Source organism: Aristolochia californica, unplaced genomic scaffold (assembly GCF_029961685.1).
Source record: "Aristolochia californica isolate CCGP_79_NKW_82.1479 unplaced genomic scaffold, dmAriCali1.0.hap1 SCAF_8, whole genome shotgun sequence".
Classification (NCBI taxonomy): Eukaryota; Viridiplantae; Streptophyta; class Magnoliopsida; order Piperales; family Aristolochiaceae; genus Aristolochia; species Aristolochia californica.
In genome coordinates this window covers 39,456,143-39,480,321 of record NW_027182279.1, presented here as the reverse complement: position 1 = coordinate 39,480,321, position 24,179 = coordinate 39,456,143, and the positions used below count along the sequence as shown (strand labels likewise).

The 24,179-nt window shown below is 40.7% G+C and overlaps 1 pseudogene; it reads right to left on the bottom strand.

Moving 5' to 3' along the window:
- Positions 1–3,064: 3,064 nt before the first annotated feature.
- Positions 3,065–10,685, bottom strand: LOC137938515 (putative wall-associated receptor kinase-like 16; annotated as a pseudogene).
- Between the last annotated feature and the right edge of the window lie 13,494 nt (positions 10,686–24,179).

Below are 24,179 nucleotides of genomic sequence, written 5' to 3'. Positions count from 1 at the left end.
GATATCTATACACCAACTTGAGGGGGAATGTGTGTAAAGCTATAATTATAAATTTGTGATTGTGGCTAGATTGTAAGAAACAAATTATTTTCGTAATTTTTTCTCCTGATTTTTTTATCTAAAATTAGATAAATATATGTTAAATAGCCTCCACCGCGGTGGAAAAGAATGAATCATCAAAAAACATATTATTTGAAACCTCTGTTTGAAAACTTCAAAATGCTTTTTGAAGCTCCATGAGCTTGACTTGCCCAGACGACGATGCAATAATGTTGGTGAAGATGTGTGGTTAATGCTACTTCCACCAACCATGTTGGTGACAGATGTGGCTGACTGAGGGTGGTTTTTCATACTTTGTATCGTTATACGGAGGGACACCCCTGTCCATTTCTTTAAAAAAGGAAGCCGAGACTGAGATGTTGCATCAAAAGGATTGGTGCTACAGACAAAAGTAAGCCAACTAAAGTAAATTTAGACCAAAATTTTTTCTGTCGGATCAGATTCTTGTGGCAGAGAACGTTTTGTATGAGTCTCTGTTGTCTCCTCCTTTTGCTTTATGGCCTAATGTCTCTCTCCAATATTCTCTTCATCAACCAAGCACTGTGTCAAACTTTTTTTTATTCAACAATCGGATTCCTACAGTAGAGAACGTCTCTGTTGTCTCCTCTTTTCTCCTTCACCCAAAGCAATGACAACTTGACAAGTTAAAGGCTGAATACACCGAAAGGAATCCACTGCATGGTTTCTTTAATTCATGACGATGATGATAAGACAAAATCTGGCCGCTATTAGACTTCTTTATAGAAAGAAGTTCTTTCTCCTTTACCCAAAGCCATGACGACTTGAACTTCCTTTCTCCTTTACCCAAAGCCATGACGACTTGAACTTCCTTTCTCCTTTATCCAAAGCCACGACGACTTGAACTTCCTTTCTTCTATTAATTTTGATGATTATGTGAACGTGTGTGTGTGTGTCTATGTGTTTGTTTAAACTAGCATGGGTGTTTTGGATTTTTTGAAATGTGTCACCTAGATCAAACTTTGAAATATATTATTTTGTTCCCTTGAATATATATGATCCCATTTATAAGGCATGCATCCATCCCTGGTTTCATAAAGACACCAATGCAAGGATCCTCATACTCCTTCCTACCAGCTTGTACATGTGTGGCTCAGACTAGATGAAGAAGACCAGGTGTTCCAACCTTGAGGAAAATGCAAATGCAGGGGAAGGGGGACCTTCGTGGAAGAAAATAATATGGTAAGTTTGCACGACCAAAATCTTCACCTATTATAGAAACAATTGAATTTTATGATATGACCCAATTTTTTTTAACATAATAACACAAATAACCAATTTTTTAACTTATTTGCACAAATACCCAACTTTGATTGGTCAAATTCACATGTGTAAAGTCAAATAAGACATATAAGCTTTGACCGATTACATGGTGCCATGTCATCATGGCACATCAGCACCAAAAAAGTCTTACACCATGTCACCCACCACGTCACCCCGTAGAATGCGATGTTCTTCACCATTCGAGTGATGGTGGTCAATTTGCGGAAGTTAGGGACATTGATGGAGATGTTTTTCAAGTCCAGAATGCTCCAAGAATACTCTGGGAGTTTTAGCCATGCAGATCAGAGGCTTTTGCTACAGATGCATCCCTCATAGGCTCCATTAAAATATTTAGTTTGGAGGAGCACCAATAAAACAACTTCCATGTAATATACTACTAATATACAAGCTCAAAATAGAATAGAGATACAAAAAAAAGAAGGATCTTCATGGAACAACAAAATATAACATGGATGGGAACTATGAAGAAAAACAAACACAATTTTTTCCGTTACAATCAAATACTCAAGAATTGTACCTGCCAACGAGAACAACTAAAGAATTGTAGCCAAATGTCAATCATTTATTGGAGTAGAACCAACAACCAAGAGTTCCTTTTCCCACTAAGGGTTTCACTTGTTTGAGTTAGTTATGACTAGTAGTTTCATCTTGGCCATCTTAAACAACTACAAGCCTTTCTTTGAGCTCCTAGTCACAAATAAACTCAATTCTACTCTTGAGTGAAATAATCCTAGTTGATTAAGAAGTTTCTCAAATAATGCTACAAATACGGTTGTTGACTTAAAGGAAAATATCAGTCAAGCCTTTTCCAAAATCTCTCTTGCCTCCCTTTCTCCTTTCGACTTCATACCCTCTCCTTTATCCTCTCATCTTCTCCCTTTTCTGTAAACAAAGACATAGGATATCACCTATCTTAACACTACAATAGCCCAAACCTTTGCCACACACCAAAACACTTAATCTCACTTTCACTCACAATTTGGCCATCCTCTAAAAAACCCTTAAATCCAATCATGCACACTACATTGAACTCAAGAAAATATTCAATCCTTCTCACTCAAATCCTTGCAGATTTCCAATGTCGTATCGGCATACAACTCACCCAACTCCCTCATATTTTCCATCCATCTCAGCCCAAAGAGAAGTTTTAAGGTAGGAAAGTTAAACCAAAAAAGTTGACTAGGTCATCCTGGTTGTTTCCTATTCCCGTGTCTTCCAATTATAACCCGGATAGGGGACTAGGTCCTAATCGACCTTGTTATAACTATGCTTTAGATAGTATTGTATTAATTACTGAGCATATACTATGACATTATAATTATATATTATAGTATTTTATAATATTATTTTTTTATAATTTATTTCAATTCTAATTTATTTTATATTATATATATCATAAATATAATATTAGTCGAGTGTCGTATGTTATGTATACATTTTTATTTTTATCATTACTTTATATTATATTACTTTTTACAATATATTATCATGAGCCAAATGACTAACTCTTATTAAGAAAAATATTGTCTGACATAGAAAAATATTGGTATTTGAGCTTCGTCTACAGTTCTGTCATGGTATATTCTGCCATGGAAGCTTTAAATGTACTCTTCCTCTGTACATTACCTAAAATACTTAACTGACATGAACAGTGAAGACAGATTAACAGTGAAGACAGAAATTTGCTCTCTCGGTTTAACAATTAACGTGGAGCTTCAAGGCTGGTGGTTATCACGCAGCTATTTAAGCTATAATCTCCGGGGTAAGATGGTTCAAGCGGCAGGCTCTTTGCCTCTTCGTGCTCCAGTGGAACCCATGGATGACTACTTTTGGTTAAGAGACCCTCGAGCAGTGATGCCACTTCCTTCATTGTAGGTCGTTCTTCCCCCTTAAGTCTTAAGCACCTCTCGGCAACCTCAGCTACTGCCAGCACTTCCACTCTCCCTCCTTCCTCTAAAGCCCTGGGCTCAACAATTTGAAACAGCTGGTCATTTTTCATAGCAGAAAGGAAGTATATTGAAAGACTTCTCGCTTCTTGGGACCTCTTGAAACAGAGAGGCATCTCCCCTGTTAGCAGCTCCACGAGCACCACCCCGAAGCTGTAGACATCACTCTTATCAGTTAATTGGCTTGTCTGCATATACTCGGGATCCAAATAACCCAAAGTCCCTTGCACTAGGGTAGTGATTTGAGTTTTGTCAATCGGAACCAGTCTCGATGCTCCAAAGTCTGACACTTTTGCTGTGTAGTTGCTATCCAAGAGTATGTTTGTGGATTTGACATCTCTATGGAAGATAGGTACAGAAGCCGCAGAGTGGAGATAAGCAAGTGCACCGGCAGTCTCAACAGCAATCCTCAGGCGGGTCTTCCATGAGAGTGAGCCCTCATAGCCCTTGCCGTGAATATACTGTTTAAGATATCTCGCCTTGATTCAAGGCTCTAATTCTGTATAACCGTTGAGGATAATTAGCCCTGATTACAGGCTAATTCTTTGTATAATTTCCATTCTAGATTGATTGTAATATTCTGTATATGGAATTGTAAAGCTTATAAATTGATCATCAACTCCACCTTCGGAGTGTGGTGGTTTTTATCAAATCCTCTCATGGTATCAGAGCAGGCGTTCTACCCTGTCTCTGCCGAGCTATTCTAAATTTTTCTTTTTCTCTCCGCCGAGTTTCACTACCTCTTTATTTTATTTTCACGGCGTCCCTGTTCATCGTCTCTGTCATCGTCGCCGTTGCAGAAAGACGACAACTTCGCTTTCTTGGCTGAGCCAGTGGCGGTGCATCCCGTCGCTGTTCATCTCCCCTGTTCGTCGTCTGCTCACTGCTATCCGACGCGAACCTCCAGCCGAACGCGAACCAATCTACCGTCGCTCGCTGTCCGATCGCCGATTGTCGGTTTCTCCTTCACCGATTTTTGGCTTTGCTGTTTCTCGCATCGGTTTTTACAGAAGACGTCGCCGCTCCTCCTAGTAAGTCAGCTATCATCCTTCGTATCCTTCTTCGTCCAAATTTATTTTTCTTTGCTTCGTTGCTTCGTCCACATTTATTCGCTTTGCCGTTTTGCCCAACTTTTTTGTTTTCCTTTTTTTCTCGCTTCGCTGCTTCTTCCACGTTTGTTCGTTTCGCCGCTTTGCCTAAAATTTTTTTTTTCCGCTTCGCTGCTTCTTTCCTCTCTTACCTCTTTGATTAAATTCAACGTCAAAGTCAAAGTCAAAATCAAAGTTAAAAAAAAAAAAAAAAAAAAAATATCGCTCGGCTTCTCCCATGGCTTCCGAATCTTCTTCTCATCTTCTCCCTTTTAACACTCTAATCCACATGATCACCATCAAGCTTTCTTCCTCTAATTATCTTCTCTGGAAAAGCCAATTTCTTCCTCTCCTTGAGAGTCAAGAACTGTTAGTGTACGTCGATGGTACTCTTGTCCCGCCACCTCGATTTGCACCAGCCACCTCTACCACACTCAACCCCACATTTCTTGCATGGAAATCAGCCGATCAAAGACTTCTCAGTTTACTGCTATCCTCTCTCACAGAGGAAGCCATGGCTGCTGTTGTTGGCCTCTCCACTTCCTGTGATGTTTGGGTTGCGTTGGAGAATACCTTCAACCATCATTCGAAAGCTCGTGAACTACGACTCAAGGATGATTTGCAACTGATGAAACGCGGCACCAAACCAGTTGCTGAGTACGCTCGTACTTTTAAAGCCCTCTGTGACCAGCTCCATGCCATTGGTAGACCTGTCGAGGATATTGACAAAGTGCATTGGTTCCTTCGTGGCCTTGGTGCTGAGTTTTCCAGTTTTTCTACCGCTCAGATGGCTCTCACCACTCTCCCCTATTTTGCAGATTTAGTTTCTAAAGCAGAAAGTTTTGAGTTGTTCCAGCGGTCCCTTGAGCCGTCTGCCACCACTGCAGCATTCACAGCCACTAATCGCAGTCGTACCAATACCCATGGAACTTCTACTGCTTCCCGTGGTAACCACCGAGGTCGTACTCATTCCCACGACCGCAACTCTTCCAACCGAGGACGCACCCACTTTGGTCAGGGTCGCCGTCCACCCCGCTGCCAAATTTGTCGCATGGAGGGCCATTATGCTGATCGTTGCAATCAGCGGTATGCTCAGACTGACTCCTCGGCTCATCTTGCTGAAGCCTTCAACACATCTTGTTCTCTCTCCAGATCCAAGGCTGCTGACTGGTTTTTGGACACTGGGGCTTCCGCCCATATGACCACCGATCCATCTACTTTGGATCAGTCCAAAAATTACACGGGTAAGGACTCTGTGATTGTAGGAAATGGTGCATCTCTACCCATTACCCACACTGGTACCTTTTCTCCTGTTCCAAATATTCACTTATTAGATGTTTTGGGTGTTCCTCATCTCACAAAAAATCTTCTTTCCATTAGCAAATTAACTTCTGATTTTCCCCTCTCTGTTACATTTAATAATGCTTCTTTCACTATTCAGAATCGTCAAACAGGAAGAGTGGTGGCAACCGGTAAAAGAGATGGAGGGCTTTATGTGCTGGAGCGCGGCAACTCTGCTTTTCTTTCTGTTCTTCGCAATAAATCTCTACGTGCTTCATATGATTTATGGCATGCTCGTCTTGGTCATGTGAATCACTCTGTTATTTCATTTTTAAATAAAAAAGGACATCTTTCTCTTACGTCTTTATTGCCTTCTCCCAAACTTTGTAGTACCTGCCAACTTGCTAAAAATCATCGTTTGCCTTATTCTCAAAATGAACGCAGGACGTCTCATGTGTTAGATCTCATTCATTGCGATCTTTGGGGTCCTTCCCCAGCCAAATCAACATCGGGTTTTCTCTACTATGTCATTTTTATTGATGATTATTCCCGATTCACCTGGTTTTATCCTCTGAAATTTAAATATGATTTCTTTGATATTTTTCTTCAATTTCAAAAATTTGTGGAAACCCAATATTCCACTCGTATCAAGATTTTTCAAAGTGATGGTGGTGCCAAATTTACTAGTAATTGCTTCAAAGCCCATCTACGTTCTTCTGGCATTCATCATCAACTCTCTTGCCCATATACTCCTGCTCAAAACGGTCGCGCTGAAAGAAAACATCGTCATCTGACTGAGACTGGCTTAGCACTTCTCTTCCACTCTCATCTTCCTTCTCACTTCTGGGTTGACGCTTTCAGCACTGCAGTTTATATCATCAACCGGTTGCCCACTCCGCTTCTTGGAGGTAAGTCACCCTTTGACCTTTTATACGGCTACTCTCCGACTTATGAAAATTTTCATCCTTTCGGTTGTCGTGTTTATCCTTGCTTGCGTGATTACATGCCTCACAAACTTTCACCCCGTAGTGTTCCCTGTCTTTTCTTAGGTTATAGTCCCTCTCACAAAGGATTTCGTTGTCTTGATCCTCTCACCTCTCTGCTATATATCACCCGTCATGCTCAATTTGATGAAACTCACTTTCCTACAATCCCTAGCTCTCAGGCCCAACCACTTTCTTCACTTCACATATCCAATTTCTTGGAACCTTGTCTTCATCATATTGAGCCACACACCCCTTCCTCTCCTCCCCATTTCCCGCACATTCCTCAATCCAGCTCCTCCCCATGTAATATTTGTTCTGACCCTTTGGATGAGTCTGTGCAGGTTGATAATTCTCTTGCAGGTGCTTCTTTGCCATCTTCGGTCTCTAGTCCGCCTTCTATTGAGACTGCTGCTCATCCGCCTTCTCCCTTGGGCTCTCATCCTATGATTACCCGCGCTAAAGTTGGTATTTTCAAGCCTCGCCATCCAGCACATCTCAGTGTCTTGGGCTCTTCTGGACTTCTTTCGGCTCTTCTTACTTCTACTGAGCCCAAAGGATTCAAATCTGCTGCTAAGAATCCTGCTTGGCTTGCTGCCATGGATGAAGAAGTTCAGGCTTTGCAACAAAATGGCACTTGGATTTTGGTTCCTCGTCCTCTCAACACCAACATAGTGGGCTCTAAATGGGTGTTTCGCACTAAATATTTGCCGGATGGTTCTGTCGAGCGTCTCAAAGCTCGCCTTGTTGCCAAAGGTTATACTCAGGTACCTGGTCTCGATTACACTGACACTTTCAGTCCGGTTGTCAAAGCTACTACTGTCCGTGTTGTGCTTTCTCTTGCTGTTACCAATAAATGGCATCTTCGGCAACTAGATGTCAAGAATGCCTTTCTCAATGGCAACCTTTCTGAACATGTTTATATGGACCAACCTCCTGGGTATATTGATCCTCGTTTTCCCACTCATGTTTGTCTGTTAAAGAAAGCTCTCTATGGCCTCAAGCAAGCGCCTCGTGCCTGGTTTCAGCGTTTCAGCTCCTTTCTTCTCACACTTGGGTTTTCTTGCAGCCGCGCCGACACCTTGCTCTTTGTCTTTCATCAACACTCTAGCCTTATATATTTGCTTCTTTATGTTGATGACATTATTGTTACTGGAAATAATCCATCTCTGCTTGATAGCTTTACTCATAAGCTTCATTCTGAGTTTGCTACCAAGGATTTGGGCTCCCTCAGCTACTTTCTTGGTCTTGAAGCTTCGCACACTTCTGATGGTCTATTTATCAGTCAGTTAAAATATGCTCGGGATATTCTCACTCGCGCTCAGTTGCTCGACAGCAAACCTGTTCAGACTCCCATGGTTGTTTCCCAACACTTGTCTGCTGATGGTTCTCCTTTCTCTGATCCTACTCTCTATCGGTCTCTGGTTGGCGCTCTTCAATATTTGACCATTTCGCGCCCAGATATTGCTCATGCTGTTAATTCTGTCAGCCAATTTTTGCACGCCCCTACTGAAGATCATTTTCTTGCTGTTAAACGTATTCTTCGCTATGTTAAGGGCACTCTCCATTTTGGCCTTAGTTTTCGTCCATCCACTGTTCCCAGTGCGCTAGTCGCTTATTCGGATGCTGACTGGGCTGGCTGCCCCGATATTCGTCGTTCCACATCAGGCTACTCCATTTATGTTGGTAACAATCTCGTTTCTTGGAGTGCAAAGAAGCAACCCACTGTCTCCCGCTCCAGTTGTGAATCTGAGTATCGCGCTCTAGCTATGACCGCTGCTGAACTTCTTTGGCTTACGCATCTTTTGCATGATCTCAAGGTCCCAGTTCCACAACCACCCCTGCTCTTATGCGACAACAAAAGTGCTATCTTCTTAAGCTCCAATCCTGTTTCCCACAAGCGGGCCAAACATGTTGAATTAGATTACCATTTTCTTCGGGAACTTGTTGTCGCTGGCAAACTTCGCACCCAGTTTGTGCCCTCTCATCTACAGGTTGCTGATATCTTCACCAAAAGTGTTTCTCGCCCTCTTTTTGAATTTTTTCGATCCAAGCTTCACGTTCGTTCCAATCCGACGCTTCGCTTGAGGGGGGGTGTTGAAGATACTGTTTAAGATATCTCGCCTTGATTCAAGGCTCTAATTCTGTATAACCGTTGAGGATAATTAGCCCTGATTACAGGCTAATTCTTTGTATAATTTCCATTCTAGATTGATTGTAATATTCTGTATATGGAATTGTAAAGCTTATAAATTGATCATCAACTCCACCTTCGGAGTGTGGTGGTTTTTATCAAATCCTCTCAAATATGGTGAAAGAGGGTCCCGTTGGGGATAAATTCATAAACCAGTAAGGGCACCTCTGTTTCTAGACAACATCCTAACAGCTTAACAACGTTTCTGTGATTGATCTGGGAGAGAATGGCGACCTCGTTTATGAACTGTTCGATTTGGCTCTCGTCCACTAACTTGGACTTCTTAATGGCGACTACTCTCTCTTCCGACAAGATGCCTTTGTATACCATGCCATATTCTCCCCGGCCGATAATATGAATCTCAGCGAAGTTTTCTGTGGCTCTTTTGAGCTCGCCGGCAGTGAATATCTTCGTTGTTTCATGGATGCTTTCGTGCTTAGATAGTTGCTGTTGCAGCAACAAGCCTCCATTCTGCTTGAAGAATTTCTCCCTGAGGTTCATGAGCCTTCTTTTTCTCCATACCCAGTATAACCAGTAGCTGACTACGAGTGCAAATAACAGGCCGAACCCAGTGCCTGCATTCATTAAGATGTATTAAGATATAATTCTTGTTTACGGAAAAGAAACTTCAATACGTTTTAAATACTCTTTCATAAACTTAAATACAGATACTGTGCGTATGATTCATACAAGTCGGAAAACAAATAACCGAATTACCTAAAAGGATCTTCTTCCATGGAACTTCTTTACTGTCGGGAATGCAACCCTGTCCATCTTTCCGGTCATCGCCATGCTTACCCTTTGGACAAGAGCAGGAAAACCCCCCCGCTAAATTATGACAAATTCCGGTGCAGTTATTTTTGCTGGGATCTTGGCACTCGTCGGTATCTGCAACCCACAGTACAAACTTAGTAAATGTTACTAGATCATCAAATGCTGAAGAGGCCGGAAAGAATTCTGGTGCACGAGCAGGTGCATACCATGGCATCCGTCGGGTAGATACGGATTTCCTTCGTAACCCTCGATGCAGTTGCAACAATACCCAGGTCCATCATCCGAGTTAGAGCAATTTGTAAGCTTGCCACAAGCATAACTTGTCGAATTCCTCCGAGCTTCCTCGCACGTTTCCTTCCCCACGGCCCAGTCGAGCACAACCGGTGTCTTCTGAATCCTGTCTAAAAAATCAAGATCCGTGAGATCCCGTTGTGAGAAGTTGTACGCTTGTTCCTCCACGATGAAGCCGTAGTTGCAGGTGGTGAAATTCCATGAGAGGTTGTGGTTATTTAATCTAGTAAACCCCACGGAATACTTCTTCAGTCCCTTGGGGATCGTCGTCTGGCAGCAGCCCACTCCAGAGCAAGAACCGTTGGTAATTTTTTCCTTGTTTGCGCAGATAGAGAGGCATCCGCTAGTGAAATCCCAGCCTTGAATCACTGCAACAGTGTCGCAACCAACGGAGGTGAATTTGTTGCGCGTAGAGAAGACGAATGGACCATCCTCGGGGAACTCGATGGAGCCGACCTCGTGACCCGATGAATTGTAACACTGCCGTGCTATCGTGTTTCCGACTTTCACTTGTGTATGATATATGAGAGATGTCCACGTTGCTTCCGCTGAAAAACAGCCTCGGAGGATTGAAGGAGCTGTTGCAGGTAAGGGCGAACCATTCGTCCCTATAGCAGCCCTCTTCGATGCCGAATGGGTAGGGAATCGTCAAGCCACCACACTCCGATCGGCAGCCAGGTTTTGTTTCAGAGGCCGAGGATGTTGTCAGGTACGCAATGTAGAACAAGAGCAGAAGAAGAATCTGTAACTTAGACATGATGCCCATTGCCTGCTCTACTTGTGGTTTTTTCCCTGTTTTGATCTTCATATAAACGGATGCGGGAAGAGTTTGTAAGAGAAGCCGTCCCTGTCAGTAGCGTCAACTAAGTATGAAACAGAGAGAACCTAAAAATAATAACAGAGATTCAAAGAATGATTTTCTGACTATCTATTCTTCTCAGTTTAGGAAGTAATTTATAATACATTACATACTGATTTTAGGATCAATTTAGATCCTAAAATCAAGGAATAAATTACAAGATCAAGGAAACAATCCGTTTCCTATAATCACGTTAATCAATTTACAACCAGCTCATTACAGGTTTGCAAACACTCCCCCTCAAGTTGGTGTATAGATATCGATCATGCCAAACTTGTCAATTATACCATGAAATGTCTTCCTTGATACTGCTTTCGTGAGCATATTAGCCAGCTGACTCTTAGATTGAATGAAGGGGAATTGTATGATTTTTGCATCGAGGTTCTCCTTGATGAAATGACAATCAACTTCAACATGTTTAGTGCGATCGTGTTGAACCGGATTCTGTGCAATGGCGATGACTGCCTTGTTATCACAGTGGAGATTCATCATTTTGGAGTATTCGATCCCTAAATCCCTCAGTATATTCTTTATCCAAGTGACTAGATTCCCTTCCACAAAAGTAAAGTAACCCGACGTGGATCTTCTGGCTGTCTGATCACCTGCCCAATCAGAATCTATATATCCTTCAATACTAGAAATACTATTTTTTAAGAATAACAAACCTTTTCCTGGAGCACTCTTTAAGTATCTCAAGATCCAATAGACTGCTTCCATATGTTTTTCACTTGGTGCATGCATGAACTGACTCACAACGCTTAATCAGGCCTTGTGTGTGACAGGTAGATTAATCTTCCAACTAATCGCTGATAACGCCCTTTGTCTGCTGGGATTTGATCTGGAAGAATTTCGAGTTTATGATGCATTTCTATGGGCGTCTCTATTGGTTTACATTCAAGCATTCCGGTTTCGGCTAGAAGATCCAACACATATTTTCGTTGTGAAAGGAAGACTCCATGTTTCGATCTTGCAATTTCAATTCCCAAAAAATATTTAAGTTGTCCGAGATCCTTCATTTCGAATTTTGTGGCAAAATACTCCTGTAAAGCTTGCATTTCACCTGGGTCATCTCCTGTCACAACCATATCATCAACGTATACAATTCAAGCTATTACCTTTCCTTCTTTGTGTTTTATAAACAAAGTATGATCTGAGTTACTTTGTTTATAACCAAACTCCTTCATTGTAGTCGAGAATCTCCCAAACCATGCTCTAGGTGACTGTTTCAGCCCATACAATGACTTTTTCAATTTACAGACTTCACCTTGAGACAAAAAACCACTTTTTACGCCGGGTGGTAGTTCCATGTAGACTTCTTCTTCTAAGTCTCCATTGAGGAAGACATTTTTAACGTTAAATTGTTGCAGAGGCCAGTCTCGATTTGTTGCTATAGATATAAGAATACGAATTGTATTGATCTTAGCTACTGGTGCAAAAATATCCTGATAGTCTATCCCATACCTTTGCATATATCCCTTTGCAACTAGCCGAGCTTTATATCTGTCAATACTTCCATCCGGTTTGAGTTTCAATGTGAACACCCATCGACATCCAATTGTTTTTACTCCTTTAGGATGGGGAACAAGTTCCCAAATGACATTTTTTTGTAGAGCCTCCATCTCTTCGTTCATCGTTTTTTTCCATTTTGGATCAGCTAATGCATCCTGCACATTACTAGGAATAGAAACCCTGGATAATTGATCAACAGTGAATGCATACGATTTAGTCAACCTATGGGAGGACACAGTTATTGATTGAGTATTTGGTCTTGGCTTCAAGATCAGGTTCATACTGTTTTTTTGGAACTCCCCTATTCAATCTTTGTGGATATCTAGGGGTTATGTTTTCTATAGGAAGACATGTTTCATTAGACTCATCAAACACATGATTCGTATTTACCTGAGGAGGAACATTCCGGGTTGATTCTTCAGTTGTTGGTGCAGACGGGGGCAACTCTGGGGGTTCTTCAGGTGAAATTACTGAATCACAGTCTTGTTACACATCATGACACTTGAAAAATTCATTCATCGCTTCTAACTCAATAAACTCAGCACCTCCATTAGTTTCATGTGGAACATTCTCTTCATTTGAAGTCTCCCCCTGAAGAGATGTCCAAGAAACTCCCCCTGAATAATAAGGTACTGATTCATGGAAGGAGACATCTAGAGTCACACGGAGCTTGTTGGTGTGTGGATCATAACACCGATATCCTTTTTGAAATTCAGAGTAGCCAACAAATACACATTGCTTGGCACATGGATCAAGTTTATTTCGCAAGATCTTTGGGATATGAACATAAGCAGTACACCCAAAAATTCTTCAAGATTCGGAAGATGGGGAATTGAAATCAGGGATTGCAGCTTACGTAGAGGAGTTTGAAAATCAAGTACTCTAGAAGGTGTTCAATTGATGAGGTAGGCAGCAAATGTGATAGCTTCACCCCAATAAAATCGAGGCATGTTCATGCCAAAGAGAGAAGCACGCACTACTTCCAAAAGTTGTCTATTCTTTCATTCTGCCAATCCATTCTGTTGGGGAGTATAGGTGCAAGAAGTCTGATGACGAATTCCATGAGTGGTCAGAAAATTTCCGAGAGAAGCATTAACAAACTCAGTACCATTGTCAGATTGCAAAACATGAATCTGCTTTTGGTATTGAGTATGTATCATTGTATGGAATTTCTGAAATGCTAGACACACATCACTCTTTTGTATAAGCAGAGATACCCAAGTCATTCTAGTACATTCATCAATAAATGTCACAAAGTAACGAGCTCTAGAAATAGAGGGAACCTTGGCTGGACCCCAAACATCAGAATGAATAACCTCAAAAGGTTCGAAACTTTTATTCAAACTCGATAAATAAGCAATACAGTGGCTCTTAGCCAATTCACATGTGTCACAATGAAAATGCACATAAGTCAATCCTGAAAATGTGTCACAATGAAAATGCACATCAGTCAAACCTGAAAATGTGTCACAATGAAAATGCACATCAGTCAACCCACTTGCGAAGAATTGATCCCCTTGCATAAGATACCCAGCAAGAGAAACCCAACAATCGAATTCAGAATTGAAGTCACCCCCATCGCTTGGACACTAGCTCCCTTCCCCTGCTGCTTCTAACTCCTTCCATCTCTTTATAGTTTGTACAGAGGAGGTTCTGTTTCGAAAAACGAGGTTCACGATCAGACGGATCAGATTCTTAAGGTAGAGAACGTGTTGCACACTTTCCTCTCCTCCTTTATCCTTCACCCAAAGTGATGAGTTGACAAGTTAAAGGCTGAATCGTCTGAAAGGTAGACCCTGCAAATCCCTCTATCTAATCTCTCTCATGCTTCGCTTCTTTAATTCTGGACACATTGAACAGAACTCAGTGTTAGGAAATTCACATTTCTTATTTTAATTTGGATAACATATTTATTATGTAATTATATTTTCTATTATTAATGGAATGGGATGAAATTAAGTGATCTGATTTTGTTAAGCCCATTAAGGAATGGGCCATGGATATGGGCCATGAATATGGGCTAATTGAGTAGATACCATAGGGAATTATGGGAACCCTATATAAGGAGACACAACATGGTTATGATCCCCAAGATACTAAATCACACACAGTTTCCCTTCGCCCCATCCAGAAGAGAGACGAAGGTCCCATTGAGGAATAAGGCGATTTAGTTGAGGAAGACCACATCCGTTCTTATCGTTCGTCACAGTAAATTCCGCATCAGAAGACGAAATTCACGAGATGGATCCATGTATGTTTTTAATCCTATTATTCTAGCATGTTGTAAATTCTGGATTAGAATTTACTATTAAGGATTCCAACACTCAGCAGATCGGCAAGCGCTTCGCAGTGAGGGTTTCCCCGCTCAGCGGTCCCAGTGAGATGCAGAGTGGATTCGATTCAAATTGAAGAGATTTGCGTTTTTTATTTTTTATTTATTTCATATCGATGATGACGAGAAAGAATCTGACGAATATTACACTTCTTGATCTCAAATGTTTTCTATTTTTATAATGTATCCATCTCAATAAATTAATTTTATTATTGGTTATATGTGTTAATTAATTTCATCTCTTCCACACTAACTCTGTTAAGCTGCTGCTTCGTTCTCCTTTCGTCTCTTTATAGTTTGTACAAAGGATGTTCTGTTTCAGAAAACGAGGTTGAGCTGATCAGATTTATGTGGTAGAGAACGTGTTGCACACTCTGCTCTCTCCTCCTTTCTCCTTCAGCCAAAGCTATGACGACTTGTCTCTCCTCCTTTCTCCTTCAGCCAAAGCTATGACGACTTGACAAGTTAAGGCTGAATAGTTTTGAAAGGAGCAGAAATAAAGCTACCTCTATTGAGCTGCTGCTTCATTCTCCTTTCATCTTTGTACAGTGGAAGTTCTGTTTCAGAAAACGAAGTTCAGCCGAATCAGATTTCTGTGGTAGAGAACGTGTTGCAGACTCTGCTGTCTCCTCCTTTCTCCTTTACCCAAAGCGATGACGACTTGAACTTCTTTAATTGCTTTCTCCTCCTTTCTCCTTTACCCAAAGCGATGACCACTCGAACTTCTTTAATTCTGGACGAATATATTAAATAGGTGTACAAATGGTAAGCAAGAGAAACACATGACAAAGAGATTTATTTATTTATTTATTTTTATTTTTTTGACGATTAACAACAAGGTTAAGTCTCCCAGCGCCAACTCAGCACTACTCAGACTTCCACTTCAGCAAAAGACACAATCACCTCCTCCAGAAGAATCCAGAACGTACAATCACAGCATGTATTCTAAAAACATCCAAAATACTGATACACGATATGTATTCTAAAAACATCCAAAATACTGATACATGACATATATTCCAGAATCATCCAGAGTATTGTCATATGTATAAATACCAGGAGAATGAAATTACAATTTCTATACTTTCTTTGTCTCTGTTTACGTTTCTAACATGGTATCCAGAGCTCTGTAAGGACCCACGTCCGTATCCATCTCTTTCCCTCCCGATCATATCTCTATTTTTCCCTCCCTTCATGACTGAATCAAACCTCCCAAAATTCTCCCTCCCATCTCCCTCCCATTTCATCACCGTAAAATTAACCCATGACAACTATCTGCAGTGGAAGGCTCAACTCATGCCTTACCTCCACAGTCAGAATGCCTTTGGATACATCGACGGCTCCATCCTTGTGCCCAAACCACCGTCCGACGACTCTCCCCCAGAAATCTCCTCTCCCTACTCGATCTGGAAGCAGCAAGACCATGCCATCATGTCCGTCCTCATCTCCTCCCTCACCGAAACCCTCATTTCCCATGTCGTCGAAGCCACCACCTCCCATGAAATTTGGCTGATTCTCGAGACACTGTTTGCGTCCAAATCTCAAACCCGTGTAATGCAACTCCAATATCAACTCACGACCCTTAAAAAAGGGTCGGAATCAATTACCAATTACTACCAAAAGGCCAAACATCTTCGTGACACCCTCGTGACGACAGGAAAAGTCCTTCCCGCTTCCGATTTCATCACCTTCCTATTGGTTGACCTCGGTTCTGATTTTGATTCCGTCGTAACCTCCATTACGACATGTCTGGAACCCCTTTGTCCCTCCCAAGTCTACAGCCACCTCCTCAGCCACGAATCCCGCCTCCTCCACCACCAAACCACCCTCCCGGCGTCCCCTGACCTCTTGGCTAATGCAACCTCCTTTTTGTCACATCCCAGCACCTGAGGCAGGGGCTTCGATCGGTCGGGATTCCGCGACCGAGGCAGCTCCCGCACCCATGGCCGCAGACGCTCCGGCGGTTGCCTCATCCTCCTCATTTTCCCTCTTTTCCCCAAATCACCCGTCCTCCCCGGCCCCCCCCCCCCCCCCCCCCTGCCCCGCTTTATCTGCACACTTAACCTCTGCCCCGTCTGTTGACCATAATTGGTACCCTGATTCGGTCGCCACTCATCACTTCACTCACAATTTTTCCAACTTATCACTTAATCCTATTGAGTACACGGGCGATGACCAGGTTCGAGTTGGTGACGGTAATTCTCTTCCTATTCACCACGTTGGTAGCTCGGTCTCTCTTCCTTGTGTCTTTCTTGGTTACAGTCCTAATCATCATGGGTATTTATGCTATCATATCCCTACCTCTCCTATGTATGTCTCCCGTGATGTTCTTTTTGATGAAACCGTTTTTCCCTTTCAATCATCTCCATCCAACTCATCTCCTCCAAAATCTCATTCTCTGCCCCTACAATTCATTACCACTGAACTTCCCCATCTCATCACTCCTCCTTCCTCTCCTGGTCTCACACCTCCATCCATCGCCCCTTCCCCTTCCTCTCAGACCCCGTTGGCTAGGCCCACTTCCCCACTCTTACCGCTGCCCACTTCTCCTCCTCGTGATTCTGTCTCTTCCCGAGTCCCCTCTAAGCCTGTACCTCCTGAGTCTTCAGTCGTCTCCCCTTCCCCCATTTCCCATCCTCATCCCATGCAAACCAGGTCCAAATCAAATCTTCATTTTCCTAAAATCCGAACCAATAGCACCATCTCCTGGCCACCCCCTCAAGCCCTTCTCACATCCCATGACCCTCCCAACGAACCCTCCTCCTTCACCGAAGCTTCCAAGTATCCAGAATGGCGTCGTGCGATGCAACTCGAATTTGATGCCCTTCTCTCCAACAATACCTGGACTCTTATTCCTCCATCCTCATCTCAGAATGTTGTGGGTTGCCGCTGAATTTTCAAAACAAAATATCTCTCCACTGGCTCGGTTGAACGACGAAAGGCGCGCCTTGTTGCCAAGGGCTATAGTCAGCTCGAGGGTTTGGACTATTCCGAGACTTTTAGTCCAGTTGTCAAACCGACAACCATCAGGTTAGTTCTTTCCATTGCCCTCTCCAAAAATTGGTCGGTTCATCAATTAGATGTTCAAAATGCATTTCTTCATGGCACGTTAGACGAAACCGTCTTTATGTCCTAGACCAGTGGATTTGTCCATCCTCAATTTCCCACCTATGTATGCAAGCTCAATCATGCTCTCTACGGCCTTAAGCAGGCCCCCAGTGTGGTATGCTCGTCTGAGCAGCAAGCTGATTGAATTTGGCTTTGTTACTTCCAAGTCCGACACTTCCTTATTCATCTACCACCGTCAGTCCAATGTTGAGTATTTTTTAGTTTATGTTGATGATGTTCTCCTTACTGGCTCAGATAGCTCTACCGTTGCTCAGCTCGTTAAATTACTCAATGCTGATTTTCCAGTGAAAGATCTTGGTCATCTTCATTACTTCCTCGGTATTGAGTGTCACCGAACTTCGAATAGGATTGTTTTGTCCCAACGCAAATATATTCTTGATTTATTACATAAGACCAACATGGCTAACTGTAAGCCTGTTGGCACACCTATGTCTCCCTCCACTAAACTCTCTGCCTTTGATTCAACCTCTATGGATGATCCTTCTCTATACCTGAGTGTGGTGGGAAGCCTCCAATATCTTATCTTCAATCGACCTGATTTATCCTTCTCCGTCAATTGGGTCTGTCAATTTAGGCATTCCCCCTGTCTTTCTCACTGGCAATCTATGAAGAAGGTCTTACATTATTTAAAATAAACTCTGGATTATGGTCTAGTTCTCACCCCTTCTCCATCTCCTGTTCTGGCTGCCTTCTCTAATGTCGACTGGGCAGGCTGCCCCGATGATCGAAAATCTACCAGTGGCTATTGTTTATTCTATGACACTAATCTCATCTGCTGGAGTTCAAAGAAACAAACTACTATTGCTCGGTTTAGCACGGAGGTTGAGTACAAGGCCTTGGCCCATGCTACGTGTGAACTCGTTTGGGTTCAATCCTTATTATCTGAACTCAGCATTTTCTTATCTCAGCCCCCCATTCTTTATTGTGATAATTTGGGGGCCACTTAATTATCTGTGAACCCTGTGATGCATACTCGGACCAAGCATGTGGACATTGATTATCATTTCGTTTGTGATCGTGTTCATAGCAAGACTCTTCAAGTCTCCTTCCTTTCTAGCAAAGATCAGATTGCAGATGTCTTGACCAAGCCCCTATCCAGTACCCGATTTTGCACACTCAGATCTAGCCTCACCGTCCTACCAGGACTGTTGGGCTCGCCAGGGGTAACAACAAGGTTAAGTCTCCCAGCGCCAACTCAGCACTAGTCAGACTTCCACCTCAGCAAAAGACACAGTCACCTCCTCCAGAAGAATCCAGAACGTACAATCACAACATGTAATCCAGAAACATCCAGAATACTGATACATGACATGTATTCCAGAATCATCCAGAGCATTGTAATTTATATAAATACCACCACTTATACATAGATCAATTGAGGAGAATGAAATTACAATTTCTATTTTTTCTTTGTCTCTGTTTACATATCTAACAATGATGATGATAAGAAAGAATCTGGAGGGACTTCTGGATAGAAAGACTGGTGCATCTCGATTTTGTTTTTTTGAGACTTCATGGCCTAATGTTCTAAATTTAATGGCCATAAAAAATTTTAAAGCCATCGGGCTATTAGAACTTTAGATTTTATTGCCTTTTTAGTCTGGAAACATAAATGAGGAGGAATGGTTTACCAAATGATAGGTGGATAGACTTGACTAACTTGTGCAAAACTTAAATTCGATATTTCTGTTTTTCTCTCCTCTTCACACTAGAGGTTTATTAGTCCCACATTGGTAACAAGAAAAGAATAACATGAGAGTAGGGTTCATAAAACTCTAGATAGAAGGTTGAAGATGATACATCAAGTTGACTCCATTACTCATTGAGTCAACTTGATCGAAACTTCAATGGATCTGTGTGACATCATTGAGTTGACTTGATCTTAAATTAATTAATTGATAAAATGATTTTTGATTGACTGGACATTCATCGAGCCAACTCAATCTCCCATCAAATTGATCAAATCCTTCATCAAGTTGACTCAATGACTTTCTGAAATTTAAATCAAGTGTAATTTTTATACATTCTCATTGTGCCTCCTTCCATGGCCTTTAACACATTTTCTTTTATTCCAATCAAACCCAAAGCCTCGAGTTATTTTATATGGAAAGATTTGGTTTAAATAATGCTCAAAAGTTATTGGCTTACATGGCCTTTTAATGTTACCCTACATATTCTAGCTTAAATTTAGAAAGTATCTAGTGTCATATTTGTGGCCAAGAATTGTTATGACTGATATAAGCATTCAGTCATGACTTTAGGCACCATCAATTTGGTTGCATAGATAGATGATTTGACATAACGAAGCCTGACAGATAAGAACTATGTTGTGGATAGAAGAATACGTTACCATATCAACAATGATGTCGGTAAGTTCTTATATTTTAAGCTTTATTTGTTCTAAAAAAATAGTCATTGGTGATGACACTGGACATGATATCACTTAGTAGGCGAGGTTATGTTGCATACTTCGTTGGGTCCACTTCATTTGATTTGTGTCTTCACATATTCAAATACAACCTTTTATACATTTCACAACTTATATAGGATTTTTGTGCTTAGTTTGTGTTTAAGATTTTTTTAAGGACATTTTGTTCAAAGTGACCATAACTAGAGAACGATAATTTGACTAGTTATATTACGTTGAAGAAACCAGTCAAGTCAGAACCTATCCTATTATAAGCCTTCAAAGTCATATCTTTAAATTTAATTGTCATTTTGCTTCTTGTCTCTTGGATTTCTGCAAGTGTAGGGTTCTATTTGCAATTTCTGAAAAGTGGGGGTATATTTGGAATTTCTTATCTTGCGGGGGTGCATTAGGACTTTTGCTAGATTTAATTTTATCATGTCAGCAGATAAGTCCGATTTCGTTCCTCTTCGGTTCACGGGCAAGAACTACGGTACTTGGGAATTTCTGTTCCGGTTATTTGTTCAGGGAAGAGGTTTATGGGGTCATATTGATGGGAGTGATCCGGCACCTGGCGATGCTGACGCATTGTCAAAATGGATCATCATGGATGCTAGAGTCATGACTTGGATACTTGGAACTCTTGAACCTCACCTAGTCCCAAATCTGAGGCCCTACAAAACTGCCGCCGACATGTGGAATTACCTCCACAAGGTTTATCGTCAAACCAGCACGACCCGTCGATTTCAAGTTGAATATGAACTTGCAAATTTCACCCAAGGCAGTCGTTCGATTGAAGAATATTTCTCGGGCTTCCAAAATCTATGGGCTGACTACACGGACATTGTTTACGAGGATGTCCCTGTTGCTGCTCTCTCTGCTGTGCAAGCTGTCCATGACACCAGTAAACGAAAAGTTTTTTTGGATTGATGTTCGTGTGTCTCGTTTCGCCGTGAAACCAGAGAGTTACGCTCTCTCTTGTGGATGTTTGGACTGTTCCGTCAGTCCCTTGATCTTGTTTTAACAAGGTATCAGAGCGGGGTGGGTGTCAGAGTGGTTCCGTCCACTCTTGTAGCGGTAGCTTTCCGCACCTAACAGATCGGTCTGTTCGGTAGTATTGGCTAGCGGCAATCATGGTATCAGAGTTGGGCACACCACATCCCGCGTTCGAATCCCGTGAGAGGCGGTCAAGAATGGGCGGGGTGGGTGTCAGAGTGGTTCTGTCCACTCTTGTAGGCGGTAGCTTTCCACACCTAACAGATCGGTCTGTTGGGTAGTATTGGCTAGCTGCTATCACTTCTTCTTCTAGCACGATAGTAAGATCAAAACTTTAGCATTGTTGCCTCAGACATTGTTCTTATGTGATTTCAAATTGACAACGTAAAAAATATTCAATAATTTTCATTAAGGAATTTGTTTATGCATATTTGTCATTGTTGTAAATTAAGTAAACATGACCATTTACCCTCTTCTTAGTTTTAGCATTACATCCACTTCTTGACCATTACAAGTTATCCATACATATGTTGAGGTCCAACCCTTACAATGTCTATTAGACCCCTCACCATCACCTTTCCTATCAAATCTATTATTTTCTTTAAACAATGACACACCATATGCAATCCTGATAAATACTAATGAGGTTAGTACAAATTGACATGGGGAAGACAACCTTGATTATTTTCTTATAGACTATGGACCACTAGATTTGAGAAGATCAACTTGCTTTCACACACAAATAAATAGTTCCTATATAAAGAGTGAATAATTGATGAACATATTAGTCTCAATATATTCATTCTCATGGTTTTGATGATAATAAATAAATTACAAACTAATAATATGCATTAAAAAATTTTAATACAACAAAAAGTACAAATAAAAATCCTCAACAACACCATTATTCAAATAGAGAGTCTACTTTACCAAAGCGCATACAACAAAATATAAAAAGAAAGAAGACTTTTTGAACATAGGGATTGTTCAAACAAGGATATTGTTCGAACAAAGAGAAAAATAAAAAGTTAAAGGAGGCTGTGGGAATTTCACTCAGGGAAATTTGGGAATTTCACTCTTGTAAAGTTGTTGCACTAGTTTTCTCTTTATAATGGAGGGCGCCGCTATTAGGGTTTTATGAGCATCATCCGAGGAGCATATCGAGTTGCAACTCGAGAGATTAGAGAGAAACACCTATAAGTGTGTGTGATTTCTCTTTGTAAACTATTTCATCTTCATAGTGGATTACTGTAACGGCGGAAGATAGGACATAGTATCACCTTGAGGCGAACCTGTATAAATTTTGTTGTTTTCTTCTTGTGTTTGGTTTTCCTTCTTTCGCGTTTATTATTGCTGCTTTCGTTAGTTTGGAATTAAGGTGTCTAATTCCTAACATTCTTAACATAATCTTGTTGTTGTTAATTGTAATGTTTTTCTTAATAAAATCTATTTAGAGGTGTTATTACCTTAATAAAGGAAAACCACTTTTAGGACTGATAATATGAAGGCCCAAGTATCTTGGGAGAAAATCACTAGACAAAGATTATCACGTCTTTTAAAAAGAGGAAAAATTATCATGTATCAATGAATTAAAGAATAATGGGGAGTGACTTGAGAAATGCAAGTACATGGGGTTTTATTCATAATTTAATAGTCAATTTAAGCCATTAACATTACTTTTATAATGCTCCAACACTAAAAAAGAAAAAAAGAATGTTGGCTCACATTCATTTGGACCTTGATATAAAAGAACGAACTGAGCTTACCTACCAGTTAATCAATCAAACTTTATCTCTCTTTCCTTCTCTCTCTACTGAACTACTGGACTTGCTACCTGTCAAACTCTCTCCTTTGTCTTTCTCTCTCAACCATTAACAATACGTTTCAAATATGACTTCCTATACTAAGTAAGATTTCTTTCTCTTTCAATCTCTCTCTCAATCACAGTCCAAATCGAAATCAAATTTGTTGAATTTATTTAAAAGAGAAATACTTCATTGACTTATTATAATAAGAGTACATGAACCTCTACTTATAATAGAAGAAGGTAGTAGAGTCCAATTACAATTAAACTACATTTGTTCCAATTACACCCAAACTATAACACATAAAGATAAGTCCTAGTATAATTAAATAACCCAATATAAATAGAAGACTAACATGACTAAAACACTTTAAACTGAAACTTATCTGTGAGACCTGCTTCCATAACAATTCTGGCTCTGTAAGACTTCTTATTGTGTAGGACTCATCATGCCATCTCATGTGATCATAGTGGGTCCCACCAGTTTGTGTGATCATGGTGGGTACATATCTTATGGGATTGGGCCCATCTTCCAACATAATTTAATGGGGATAAAATTGGGGTGGGCACGAAAGTTTGATATGTATTGATTACCCAAAAATCAATTCATATTATTGATAGATGGGAGATTTACAGCCTATGATGTCTCAATGGACTTTATAGGACAATACTCACATACTTTTTAAAAATTAAAATTCCAAAAAACACATTATTTCCAACATATTTGTGTAAAAATTGATATACACCAGTTCTGAATACGATAACTATAGAAATCTTTGTTTTAATTAGAGTAGACCTTGAGAATTTTATCTCACAAAGCTAAAATTATTTTGTGAAAATTAAAAAAAAAAAGTGCATTAAAAGTTCATAACATACACATTTATACATCACTAGAAAATAGAAATTTAGAGACTCCCAACTCGTAAAAATAACTGAAAGCACTAATAATACAACGTAGAATGTATATTATATGACAATAAATATATCATAAGAGAATATTAGAACATAAGAGTGGTTATTTTTAACAATATTTCATATATCAAATATCAAATATCTAAGACTCAAAAGAAAGCAAAGTACTAATGGGAATGAGCTGGTCTTATCATGGTTTCCACCTACAGTGTCACTATAATCATCTAGCCTTTAAAACTATGTTGCCGCTCACATCAAATTCACAAAAAAAACTTTCTCAACCAAAATAGAATTCCCCCATCGTAGATGATC